Source organism: Cupressus sempervirens, chromosome 9 (genome assembly GCF_028749045.1).
Source record: "Cupressus sempervirens isolate cs-2001-9-10 chromosome 9, ASM2874904v1, whole genome shotgun sequence".
NCBI lineage: Eukaryota > Viridiplantae > Streptophyta > Pinopsida > Cupressales > Cupressaceae > Cupressus > Cupressus sempervirens.
Window position 1 is genome coordinate 637,363,850 of NC_143126.1, and position 13,513 is coordinate 637,377,362.

At 36.3% G+C, this 13,513-nt stretch overlaps 1 pseudogene; it reads right to left on the minus strand.

The window, feature by feature from the left end:
* Nucleotides 1-6,261: 6,261 nt before the first annotated feature.
* On the minus strand, nucleotides 6,262-9,687 carry LOC149540341 (laccase-12 pseudogene; annotated as a pseudogene).
* Nucleotides 9,688-13,513: the final 3,826 nt, after the last annotated feature.

Consider the following 13,513-nt stretch of genomic DNA (forward strand, 5'->3'; position numbering starts at 1 on the left):
TTATATTTTCATGTAATTATTATTTCTATCCGTGGCTAAATGCTAACAACACTGCCATGTTCTGTGTTGCTAGAAAGCTTGATAGAATTAGAAAGGAGGTGAAAGATTGGAGAAAATCCTCATTTGGGAATTTATCCAAGGAAAAGAAGGTTACAAAGAAAAAGATGGAAGCCCTCCAGATGCAACTTGTGGAAAAAAACTTGCAGATTGAGTAGCAATAGGACGAGAGGAAGTGTAGAGATGAATGGAGAACCCTTCTCAATAGGGATGAAGTTTTTCAGAAATAAAGATATAGGATACAATGGTTGAAGGAGGGAAACAAAAAAAATATGTTTTTTTATAGATTGGCCTCAAGACACAAAAAGAGAAATGCTATCAATAGATTGGTGGATAATAATCACCACGAGATCATTGAAATGGAACTGATAGAGGATAAAGTCAATTCCTATTTCTAGGAAATGTACAACCCCCTAGCAGCCTGGGTTAACAACAACGCACAAAATAATATTCTAAGGTCATTTCAATTGATGATTGATAGTAAAATGAATGAGAGGATGACAAGTAAGGTCGAAGAAGAGGAAGTTAGAAAGGTTGTTTTCAATATCAATCAATATAAAGTTCATGGTCCAGATGCATTTCCTCCTGCTTTCATCCAGGAATTTTGGGACATTGTTAAGTATGATGTTATCCATGCTACTTGTAACTTTGTTAGAATGAGAAAGCTACTGAAGGAACTCAACTAGACCTTCATTGTCCTCATTCCTAAGATGGAGGACCCTCAGAGACTAGAAGACTTTAGACCCATTAGCCTTTGTAACAAAATCTATAAGGTTCTTGCTAAGGTTATGGTAAATTGCATCAAGCCTCTCCTAGACAAATTCATTGGCCCATTTCAGAGTGGCTTCATGCCTGGGAGGTAGATTATTGACATGGTTTTTACCACCCATGAGGTGATACACTCTATGGAAAGGTCTAAGAACCTAGGTATGGCTCTTAAACTAGATATCTCTAAAGCTTATGATAAGGTCATACATGAATTCCTCTTTGCTATTCTTGCCAAACTTGGCTTTAATGAGAAGGTTAATAGTATTATAAAAAAATTGATTACCTCTTTTACTTTCTTGATGATCACCAATGGAGCTCCTGATAAATTTTTCTTGTCTTCTCAAGGTCTTTGCCAAGGTGAACTCTTGTAGCCCTACCTTTTTATTATTGTAGCAAAAGTGCTAAGTAGAAATTTAGTGTCTTTGACTAACTCTAACAGAATCAAGGGCATTAAACCAGACTCCTGGTGCCCCCCACAAATAATACAACAATTTGTGGATGAAACCTTCTTATTTGGCATCTCCTCCATCCATGAAGCTAGAGAGTGGAAAGTCACCCTAAATCAGTATGCGATGGTCTCTAGTCAATGCATAAATTACTAGAAAAGCAAAGACTTTTTCTTCAACATCATTGTCATCTTGAGAGATAGTTGATATGTATTATTGGCTGCCAAGAGGCATCCCTGTTGGATACTTATCTTGGCCTACCACTCATAATTAAGGAAGTTCCCAACTAGTTTTGGAATGGTCTGGTTTAATGCTTCCAAAAAAGGTTGGTAGGCTGGAAAGGGAAAATTTTGAGTAATGCTAGGAAACTCTAGCTTCTCTCTACTTCCTTGCAAGCCATCCCAGTCTATTTCCTATCCACTTTCAAAATTTTGGGTAGGTTCAAAGACATTATTGATAAAATCTAGCAGAATTTCTTGTGGTCTAAAACTAAAGAGAAGTCAAGAATGAATTTGGTTAGTTGAGAGAAAATCTATTGACCAAAAGCTCTTGGTGGTCTGAATTTAAGAGGAACATGAAACTTGAACAAGGCCTTGTTAACCAAAATTGGGTAGAATTTGGTGAGCTCTCAAGGTAGCTGGTGCAACATAATTAAGGTTGAATACTTCGAGGGATTGTCTCCTCACCAATTCCCTTGGGCATGTGATCTCCCCTAGGGCTCCAAGATTTGGAACAACATGGTTAATACTAGAAAAATCCTAAAAAAGGGGTGCTATTGGTTTATGCGGAATGGTAATTCTATTGATTTTTGGGAGGATCAATGGATTCATGATAGTCCTCTCATGCACATTAAGTTCCTACCTCTACGAGAGAAGTGCACTAGATTGTATGGCCCTCAGATTCAAAATTTCATTACCCTTGAAAGACAATGGGTCAATTTTTGGAACCTTGAGCCTATTGATTTGGGGATTGATTGGGAGCTACAATACCTTCTTCATGCCTATAGGATCCCCCTCGATCCAATTGAGGGCTCCTTGGTGTGGAAACTCACACCCTCAAGAGAGTTTATAGTTAATTTTTCTTATCTTTGTTGCATGGGGGAGATGGTTTCCTAGGTTGATTGGAAAAAATCCTGGCACCCTTGGATCCTACCAAAGATAAACTTCTTCTAGTGGGAAACTTTGCATGGATTGATCCTCATTATTGATAACCTATAGCGTAGAGGGTGCCAACTCACTAACCTATTGTATTTTATGTCTTCAAGATGTGGAATCTATTCCACACTTGCTTATCCACTACCCCTTTGCCACAGTTGTGTGGAGGGAAGTTCTTGTCCTATGGGAAGTCCAATTGTGTATGGAGAATGAATTGAAACAATTTATGCATTGGAACGGGCCAGTGGTGCATCCTTACCTCAGAAACTTATGGCCAATTATCTCCCCATATGTTACTTGGCATATCTGGAAGGAAAGGAACAATAGGATCTTCAAGGAACAAGCCAATACCAATGTGGGGGTGGCCCAATAGGTTATTAGGATCATAAAAGAATGCAATAGGATCTGGCATTGGAAACCTCCCTCCTTGAATCCCCTGGGTGATCTAGACATGAAATGGGCTTTGGTGTGGAATGGTGAATCAATCGTGGCAGAATTTGACAATTCTAAAGTCCTGGCTAGGAAGAAGATGGTATGGCTACCTCCCCCTCCATCTTGGTTCAAACTAAAATTTGATGGTTTAGCCATGATGGGCAGCACCAAAGTGGGAAGTATCCTTCGTAATAGTATGAGATCTATATGGTGGTTGCCTATGCTAGTAACTATGAAGGAGGCTCCAAAAATGAAGCATAAGCTATGGCACTCTTGTGGGGGCTGAGGATTGCCAGAGCTTGGGGGATCGATAGGCTTTCCATCGATGGGGATTCTATGCTTATCATTAAAGCCACTAAGGGAGAAGGATAGAGTAACTAGTCTATTAAACTCATAATCAAGGAAATATGAAGGTTGTTGGAAGATTACCATGACATCCAAGTGGCATACATATATCAGGAAGGGAATGGTGTGGTGGATGTGCTGGCCAAATTTGGTCATGGTGTAAAGGATTTAGTGGAATGGGAGAATGTCAGATTGTTGCCATCATCAATGCAAGTGGTGATGGAAAGGGAGCATACTTTCAAAAATGCCATTTGATGAATCAAATTAGTTGGCAAGCTGTCTTTTTTTGTGAGGACAAGATGATCCATAAAGGGCTTGTTTGGAAAGATTGAATGAGGATATGCATTAATGTTTTAGCTTTCGTGAACATTGATTATTGCTGTAAAAGGATGCAGAGGGGGATTAGGTGAGATATAGAAAATGGCCTACTAATAATCATAATGATAACTTACTATATTCCCACACTAACTAAAATTGGCATCGGTCATTTACGAAGGGAAAGATCACTCACACATGCCTCAAAGGATGGATTTTTGTCTTTCGAAAAACTTTATAGAATTATGATAACTATGCAATGCCTTTTCATTTTTATCATTCAAGCTTCTCATTTTTTATTTCATACCTGCAAAGAGGCTATGTTGTCTAAAGATTTGGTTGTCGACCTGGGTGAAGACATGGGTGTTAGTGATCACATAAAACTAGTTTGTGTAGAGAAGGGAATCCATAGCAATGAGGTGGCGATGGTCTACTTGCAAGAAGGTGGCCTCTTACCGTATATCGAGGGAATGGGGAAGCATGATGAGATTGTCTCAATGTAGTTCTTCCAAACTTGGAAGGACAGAAAGGTGGCTGTCAATGGTATGGAATTTGAAATCTCTGAGGAAACCATTGGGAGGACTAGAGATTTTACTATGGAAGGAAAGAAATGGCGAAGGTAGGCTAAGGTTAACGAGGAGACATTTTTGGAAAATTTTCAAACTCAAGGAGGAACCAATGCGAATGCATGAAGGATTTTAATGGGAACCCCTCCCTAAGCCTTGAGTCACCATCTGCTATGTGATTATGTGGTATATCACCCTTGAGGACCACTTTCAGGTAATCTATTATTACCACTTCATTTTTTGAATCACTTCAAAAAATTTGACCACATTTCCTTCCCATTTTTGTTATTGCATTCGTTGGAAGATTCTATTTTTAAGGCCAGAAGGAAACATGAGGAGAGTAAAACTCTCTACCTTATCGACCAAGGGCTTATGAACAAGTTGTATATCCAACACCTAGCACAAAATTCACCTCTTTTGATTGACCCTCTAGCCTCGGTGACCCCCCAAGTCTCCTTGGACCCTGGACCTAGGCCTAGTCAAAAGAAGTTCAAGAAAACCTATGGCCTAGATGTCAAAATGGACCCAGGAGCTAAAATTAACCTCAGAGAGTTGAACTCAAATACTAAGAAGGGTACACAGAGCACTAGGAGAACCAGTAAGCACCTCCACTTAGATAAATTCAAGTCCCCCCCCCAAACAAGATTCCACCTCTGAGTCTTCCAAAAGTGATGTCAAACCTGTGAGAAAGAATAGATTACCTCAGTCTGCCTGTAGTCCTCTTAGCCCTTCCCATATCTCTGACACCTTGGAGGCTACCCCAGCTAGAAGTGGGGGGGGGGGGGGGGAAGACATCACTTCCCCTAGGATAGAACTCAAAAAAGACACTAGGAAGAAAGGGAAGCATAGATATATTAAGGTCAAACTTGAAAGTCTAGAACATTCTATGAAGGATCTAACTGATAATCAAATCGGTATTTGCCAAAGATTTGAAACATTGGTGGAGTTTTCCACCAAGGTCATGCACTCTGTGGCTACAACCTTATACTTCCTGCAGGCTAAGAAGGAGGAGAAGGATTTGGAAAAAGCTACTAAGACCACCTGTTCCATCTATGGCTTTCTGGTAGAGGACTGGCTAAAGACCATCTTGGACAAATTGGTTAAGCAGGAGTGGGAGGATGGGGTCAAGGATGTTGTTGAGGAAAAGGAGGACAAGCAAGGACAAGAAGAGGGTAGTTAGCCCTGGTTATGGTATTTTGTATGTGTAGTTTTTTTATGCTTAGTACTTTGAACTTGATACCCCATGGGGTCTTAGCTTTTAAGATTATGTTGGTTAAGAGCAGCATTTTGTATAGGAGTTGTTGATACATTTTATAGTCTTTTATGGATATTAGTTTAAGGTATGATAGTACTATTAATCATGTCATGGACATATTTTTTTTTTTGAAGTTAAAAGATGGCATAGGATAGACAACTGGAAGGTTATCTCCGGCTGATTGTTCAGCCTGTTTGTTACTTGGAGTCAACCCTCGTTCTTTTTTGACTGTTATCTAATACTTCAAAAATTTACAAAACACAATCAAAATATTCTTCCATTACATAGTAGTTTTAGGAAAAGGGAAAGATAAGCTTTATCCTTAACTTTACACAAAAATCACCCACTAAACCCTAAGAATGGACTTATGCACCCAGGATACACATAAAAGAAACAAATGCTTTAGATCCTTAACGCATCGTCACTAGCAAAAATGCATTCCATATTATCGTGAACAACACCCAAAACTAAATTTCTGATATCGTACTTTGCTCTAGCATTGTGGGAGATTATTAGGAGGAGCTTTTAAACTTTCCTTCATAGTGGGACCGTTCTATACTAAAAACACCATGCTCAACCCCCATGTCACATGATCATCGAAGTGACAATGCACAAACAAAATCCCTGCACAAATCAAACAATCCTTCATATGTTTTCAAATTTTCAATCTCAAGCCATATTTCATAACTAAAATCAGTAGAGAAATGCCACTCTGTTTCTTACCTGGATTATTTGCTTTGAACCTGACAACAACCCATCCATTGACTGGAACCCCTACGGTATTCTGTTGAGGAGGATCAACCAGATTGAAAAAGCTTGGGTGCATTTCATTATCATAATTACCAGAACCCTCTCCCACCACATAAAAAGTCATACCCATGAATATGCATTGGATGATTATCTGCTTGGAAGATATTGGTTCCCTAGAAAACAATCTGAACCGTAGCATTATATTCAATCACTTTCACCCTTGTGCCAGAAATCGGTGCCCACAGAGATTCATCTACATCACTGTTATAATTATACTCAATGGGCGAATTGGAAGGAAACTTAGTGCTATAAACATCTGGTATGTTGAGGTAATAAGCTTGGAGAATGGCTATATCTGGCAGCACAAAAGATATGTTGTTCATACTGGTACTCACTCTGGTACTGTCAGGGCCACTACAGTTACTGGATGAATATCCAGTTGGACAGGGACTTAAACCAAGTCCTACAATTATGAGGCTACTATCACTTATACTTTGTGGGACATCTACAGGATGTTTGTATGAAGCCAGGCTTCGTAAGGATTGGGTAAAGTTTGCCACAGTTGCAGTGTCGTTGTATTTTGGAAGCTCTGGAAGGATTGGAGTGGCAGATGCATTTGAGCCCACGTAGCTTATAATGGCGGTAGTTGTGGTGTTATCAATATTTGCTAAAGATTGAGTTGTTATGAAGAGAATGTTTGCGATCTGATCAGATGTTATGAAGAGAATGTCGGTTGTGTATGGCTTCGTGTAGGAGGCATCCACGGCTACCACAGTGAGATTGTGTGATGCAACCTTGAAAAACATGTGATTATTGACTACAGCATTGACGATGCGAAGAAGATAGGTTTTTCCATGGTGTACATGGAACTTTGTTGTTCCTGCATATATATATATATAAGATTTCATTAAAGATAATTGTATTCTTAATTTGTGTAAGAGAGGATTTCTAATAGAACATGAATGTATATTATCCATTTTAAGGATTGCAACATTAAATATGGTGTTAGACAAAATCTTATAATAAAGTTTAAGGACTCTAATATAAAAAATGGTGCTATATTACAAAAAAAAAAAGACTATTTATCAAAAGAAAAAATAAAAAATTGGTGCATTGGCAACATTCTTTTTGATAAGTTGTCTAAAAGGATTTTTTTAAAAATGGCATTGGTACTTGTGCACTAAGTCAAGTTTAATTGTCAAGTTGAGTGACATTGAAAGATTTAGTGTTTGTTTAAGACTTCATTGATCGTAAAAAAATCATCATCATCATCACTAATAGCTTTGAAGTCACAAGTATTAAATGCAATAATAATAAAAATAATAACATTAAAAATCCTTTCATCCATTCCTAATTAAGCCATTGGCCCCTAACAGTCTCATTTCATCTATTAAGAGACTTAAGATTTTATCTAGAAGGGGAATATGGTTGAGAAGAAGACATTTGCTTTGGTCTTATGGGAAAAGATTTGTCAACCAAAGGTTAGCTATGGAGTAGGTATTCATAATATTCATGAGAGAACCATTAACCTTAAGGCCAAGCTGGCCTGGAAGATTTTTGAGAATTTCAACACTATGGGCCATAAGTATAGAGATTAAATATTTTGACTCTGATGACCTAGAATACATATTTACAATGCCTAATCCTCCTAAGGGCTCAGCTATGTGGAGTTTTTTGGGAAAGAGTGGAGAGGTATTTTTGCCACATCTTTAATGGGTTGTTAACTCAAGTGAGAAGGTGTAATTCTAGTTAGACTTGATGAATGGTTTTTCTCCCCTTTCTTCATATGATAAGCTTAATATAGCTTGGGTTGTTCTACCAATGGTTTTTCTAATGTGGTTTGGAAAGAATTTTTAGAATAGGCCTATTCCTTAGATAGAGAAGACTGAGCTTCTAAATTTCTTGAACCAAATATTTTTATGTTTCACCAATGACAGCCATAGGCTGATATGGAGAAGAAGTAAGAGTGGGCCAGTTAAGGAGGGATACCAATATCTGATTGAATGCACTAATGACAGCCATAGGCTGATATGGAGAAGAAGTAAGAGTGTGCCAGTTAAGGAGGGATACCAATATTTGATTGAATGCACTAATGACAACCATAGGCTGATATGGAGAAGTAAGAGTGGGTCAGTTAAGGAGGGATATCAATATGTGATTGACTGGAATATTTTTTCTTATGAAAGGAAGTTTAAGTTTTTTTTGACATGATGTTGTTTTTCCAAAGGTGGGAGCTTTTCTCTAGTTGACTCTTTAGAATAGAATTCTCACTTCAGATAGAGTTCAAAGATTATAATTGTCAATAGTTTCCATTGTGTCTTATGTGGTAAAGAGTGGCAGAATGCTGCTCACCTACTCTCATGTGATTTTTCTTAGGAGTGTTGGATGAGGGTCCTTGCTAGACTTGGTTGGTATGGTCTATTTCCTAATTTTTTATCCCAATTGCTGATGGATTGGCCTCTACCCCATAAAGGCTCTATTTTTGCTAAGATTTTGAGAATTGCCCAATCATTTATTAGTTGGTTGGAAAGAAATAGAAGAATATTTAGGAAGGAAATTTCTTCCATGGATAGGGTCTATGAGTAGATTGAAAAATATATTTCAAAAAATGTCAATGCATTTACTCTAAGGACTAAAAACTTGTCTTCTATATTCTCCTACTCTGATGGCTTTACCTTCAATAGATGGTCTCTGAGTTCTATTCCTTTTAAGGGCATGATGGTAGGTAATAAACCTAAGAATGATATTCCGAAACAAGTTAAATGGGAAGCCCCTTTTCTTTTTGCAAGTTAAATTTTGACAACACATCTAAAGGGAAACTAGGGGATCAGGTTCCAGGTCATATTTTAAAAGATTAGTCTTCCAAATTTAGGGACATATGTAAGAGCTCTCAAAGATGGTGTAAAACAAGCATTATCGTTGGGAATCTTTAAACTACATATTGAAGGTGACTCCCACATTATTATCACATAAAACTCCTCAAAGAAAGTTGTTAATTGGGATCTCCAATATGTCCCAGGAGAAGTTTGGAAGCTTAAGCATTCAAAATCAGCAAAGCCAATCAATTTCTTGATTTTTTAGCCAATTTGAGGGAAGATATGGAGTTTGGCTTAAATTTATTCAGGTACGAGCTCACAGCTTCATTGTTTTGACATCCTCTTCTAGCTGGGTTTGCTCATGTGCTATTGTATGAGATGTATAATAGTTGTATGAGCAAGGATAGGAGATTTTTTACTGGTTTTTCCTTCTTGAACTCCTAAACCAGTTTTATCTATTTATAAAATTTGTATAATGGCTTGCCACCTTTATTTGAAAAAACTAAATCAATTATTTAAATACACTCAACTACTAAATCTCCTTCTTTAACAAATAAATAAATAAACATTTAACTATTTATAATTATTCATTTTTAATCCATTGAGTCTTAAGTTGCCCATATACTGAAAATAAAAGAGCTATACCCAATTGAATAAAATGAAAAATTGGTCGGTACCTGAGGTTGAGTAGTTATAGAGCTCTCTTGGCTGTCCATTTATAGTGAAAGCATCTAAGAAATTTGGTGCACCTCCACTCAGCTGTGCTTCCTCTTTGACTTCCATAGGATCGTTGTTCCACCACTCCCCTGCTCAATTTCATTGTTTCATTCAGTCATTATGAAATGTAAGAACAATCTCGTATGAACCCATTAAAGAGAACTCTAAAAGATCAAAAACTAGGAATCATAATAATAATATTTCATATTCAAATCATCCGCGTGTTACAGATAAGCGATTCTAAGTAGAACTGAAATTATCTTTGTTATTTCAACCTTCAATTTTTAAGTTAACGTCACAATAGATACCAAGATTCTATTAGGTACAACATTAAGAATGATTTTATTTAGAATAATAACAATGAAAACCTTTTTTAAAGCAGTTCTACATCGTGCAATCATAGCACACAGGTGGAATGCATATAATGAATCGGTATAAAAAAGAACTACATTAATCATTCCATTAGCTAGTGGAGTGATAGTGCTGTCATATTGACTATGGAAATTAGATGTGGAAGAAATATAGATGATAAGGTTTGAGAATGATGGATGAATAGAATTTTTAATTATTTTTATATCTGAAAATATGATGGAGAATATCTTAAAATTATTAGATGGTGTTAGAAGCATATAAATATTCTTGACGATGGTGGATATCTTTCTATCATATTTTTTGTTTTTTTGCACTATGGTGGATATTTTGGGTGTTTCAAGTGCAGAGATCATTTTCATGGCATGGGATCTCTTTTTTTGAGCTGTACTATCTATTGTATCAACTCTTTGCCCTTTTTGATCATTGTTGATATCATTTGTAAGCATTTTTAATGCAAACACACTGAGATAAAGTGCCACTCTTTGATTTTCGGGATCTTTTTCATCATTGTGACTTATTGTACTCACACTACATTATAAAGTGTCATGGGTGGGATAGTTATTTTCCTTTTAGTGCTCTCTTCCTTTGTAAAGTGAGTGTACCTTCCATGACATTAGTCCCATGATATGTTGATGATACATTCCTTTATATGTGTTTGTACCTCTTCCTCACTCTCGATGTTCTTGGTTCCTTTTGTAAGACAATTTTGGCTCACTTTCTCAGTTGCATGTCACATCACCCTGTCTGCATTAGGGGGGTTTTCTTATTTTTTCTAATGCTTCCTTGGTTTGTTGGAGTGAGCTATGTATTTAGTATTTGATCCTATGTACTAGGCAATTGTAGTGGTTGGATACATATGCATTTTGGTGAGATGGATTGTTTACCATATAGACACTCTTCTTTTCATTCCTACTTTGGGTACATCCTTCTATTCCAAAGGAGGTTCTTCAGATCAATAGTTACTTTTGACAGAGTTTGCAGCTTTTTCATGCTTCAGCGATGTTCTTCATGATCATCTCTTGTTCCTATCTTTTGGGATTTTCCTCTAGGTGGAGGCTTCTGCAATCCTTCAGTAGTTTTTTAGCATTTTTTCCATCTCTTTTTGGAGTAGAGTTTCTCCCATGTGGTTTTCTCTATTTCTCCATTTCATAGAGATTTGGTTGTCCTTGGGTCCTCATCAGGCCTTGTTTTTTGAGACCCAAATATTCTTTCAGTAGTATTTTCAATGTTTTTAGGTACTCCCTAAGTTTATCTTAACGGGGGCTGTTAGAGTAATGAGATATTTTCTAATTAACTGTAGTCTACTTAAGCTAAAATTTATGTATCTAATAATTAATTAATTTTATTAATTATTATGATACAATCTAGATTAATTTCTCTTCTTGTATTTAATAATTATCTTGTAATTATTAAATATCTAGATTAAATACTTTTCCTATATTTAATAATTATCTTGTAATTATTAAATACCTAGATTAATTACTCTTTGTGTATTTGATAATTATCTTGTAATTATTAAATACCTAGATTAAATACTCTTCCTGTATTTAATAATTATCTTTTAATTATTAAATACCCTAAAGAATTTTACGTTACCTTTTGGGGTTTTGATCTCCTTTAGAAGGACAATCTCTCATTGTAAACTTTAACTTGAGATAATTCATTTTTTTTGCTCATCAAGAATGTCTTGTCTATGGATTTGGCTATTTAAGCCTCCATAGCCTTTTGCTTCTCTCTTCTGTAATAGGTGTTTGCATGCAAGTGATTCTTGAGAGCTGTGGGGTTGACTGTTTATCAACTTCAACAGATGGAAACTTCATCCTTCCACATCTCTTCCTAGAATAATATTCTTCTACCATTTCATATTTGCATTCTACTTCCTCTTCTAATCAAGCCTTTGGTTTTCAATATGTTCTTCTAGAGGATAGAGATGTCATTAGAGTTATTCTAGTTGAGATACAAATAGGAAGGACCATAAGATAAGTATTTGGCCCTCAATATTTTAGATCAATCTTTAGCTCCTTCTAAGGTTAACCAACTAACTTTAGAGACCAGAGCTTTGTTCATACTTTTAAAATTCCTGATACCAAGGCCTCCATTCTCCTTGGGTTTACACACTTAATTCCACTTGACAAGGGCCATCTTTCTCTTTTCCTCCACTCTAGACCATCGGATTTTTTTTTGAATTTTCTCTAGGGAATCTTTCACCTTTTCATGCATTAAAGAAAAGGACATGAGGTACACTAGGATACATTGGAGGCAAGCTTTAAGGAGAAGAAGCTTACCTCCAAGTTTTCCTTTCCATCCAACCAATTTTTTTTGGAATTTTTCAATGACACTATTCCAATATAGGAGACTAGGTTTCTCCGATGAGAAGGGAAGATCAAGATACATATCTAGTAAACATTGAATTTAGTACTCCATCACAGCGTTAATGTTTCTTTGAGCGTCTTGCGAAGTATTGAAAGAGAAAAGTTATTGAAAGAGAAAAGTTTACTCTTATAAAAAGTTGATATATTGACCAGATAACTTGGCATAGTGTGCTAATAGGGACTTCCAAGCATTTTCCTCATATAAGATAGCTTCTCCAAAAATGATAATATCATCCACAAATTTCTCAAGACTAGAGGATAGAATATTAGAGGCAGCTTTGACACCACGAATAGAGTTAGAGATCTTGAGTTTGTTTAGGTTTCTTCTTAGGATATCTACCACAATTATGAATAGATAGGAATAGAGAGGGTCTCCTTTCCTAAAGCCAACTTCTGTAGTAAAAAATCTCGAGGGAGCTCCATTGATAAGAACAACATAAGATGTAGAGGTAGCATAGTTCATAATCATCTTGTGGGACTTTCCAAAAAAACTAAATTTAGTTAGTACTTTTTCAAGGAAAGAAAATTTCACCCTATCATAGGTTTTGGAAATATCGAGGTTGAGAACCATGGTTGGTTTGTCATTGGCATTTATAGAATGTAATATCTCATGAGTAGAAATGACCACATCCATAATATTCCTCCCACTAACAAAGCATTTTTTATTTTTGAGATGATTGTTTCTAGGATCGACTTCATTCTGTTCACTAAGACCTTGGCTATAATTATTTAAATAGTATTGTAGAGACTAATAGGAAAAAATTCTTCCATACAAATGGGGTTGAATTTTTTAGGAGTGAGAACAATGTAGGTTTGATTAGTCTTATTCACTATGATTCCTATTTTTAAGAAGTGACAAACCACTATGAAAATATCATCGATCTCCCATAATATCCAAATATTCTTGGAAGAATGCTAAGGGAAACCCATTAGAACCCAGAGATTTGAAAGCTTGGAAGGAAAAGGAAAATAATCTAACTTCATCTTTGTCAATCTTTTTAGACATAACAACATTATCCTCTATGGACACAAGCATAGGAATGCATAGCTCTATCATTAATACCTACCCTTTGATGAAAATAGTTTATAGCTTTAGTGATAATGTCATTGTTCTTCGACACCACAATATTATTGGAAACTTTAAGAGA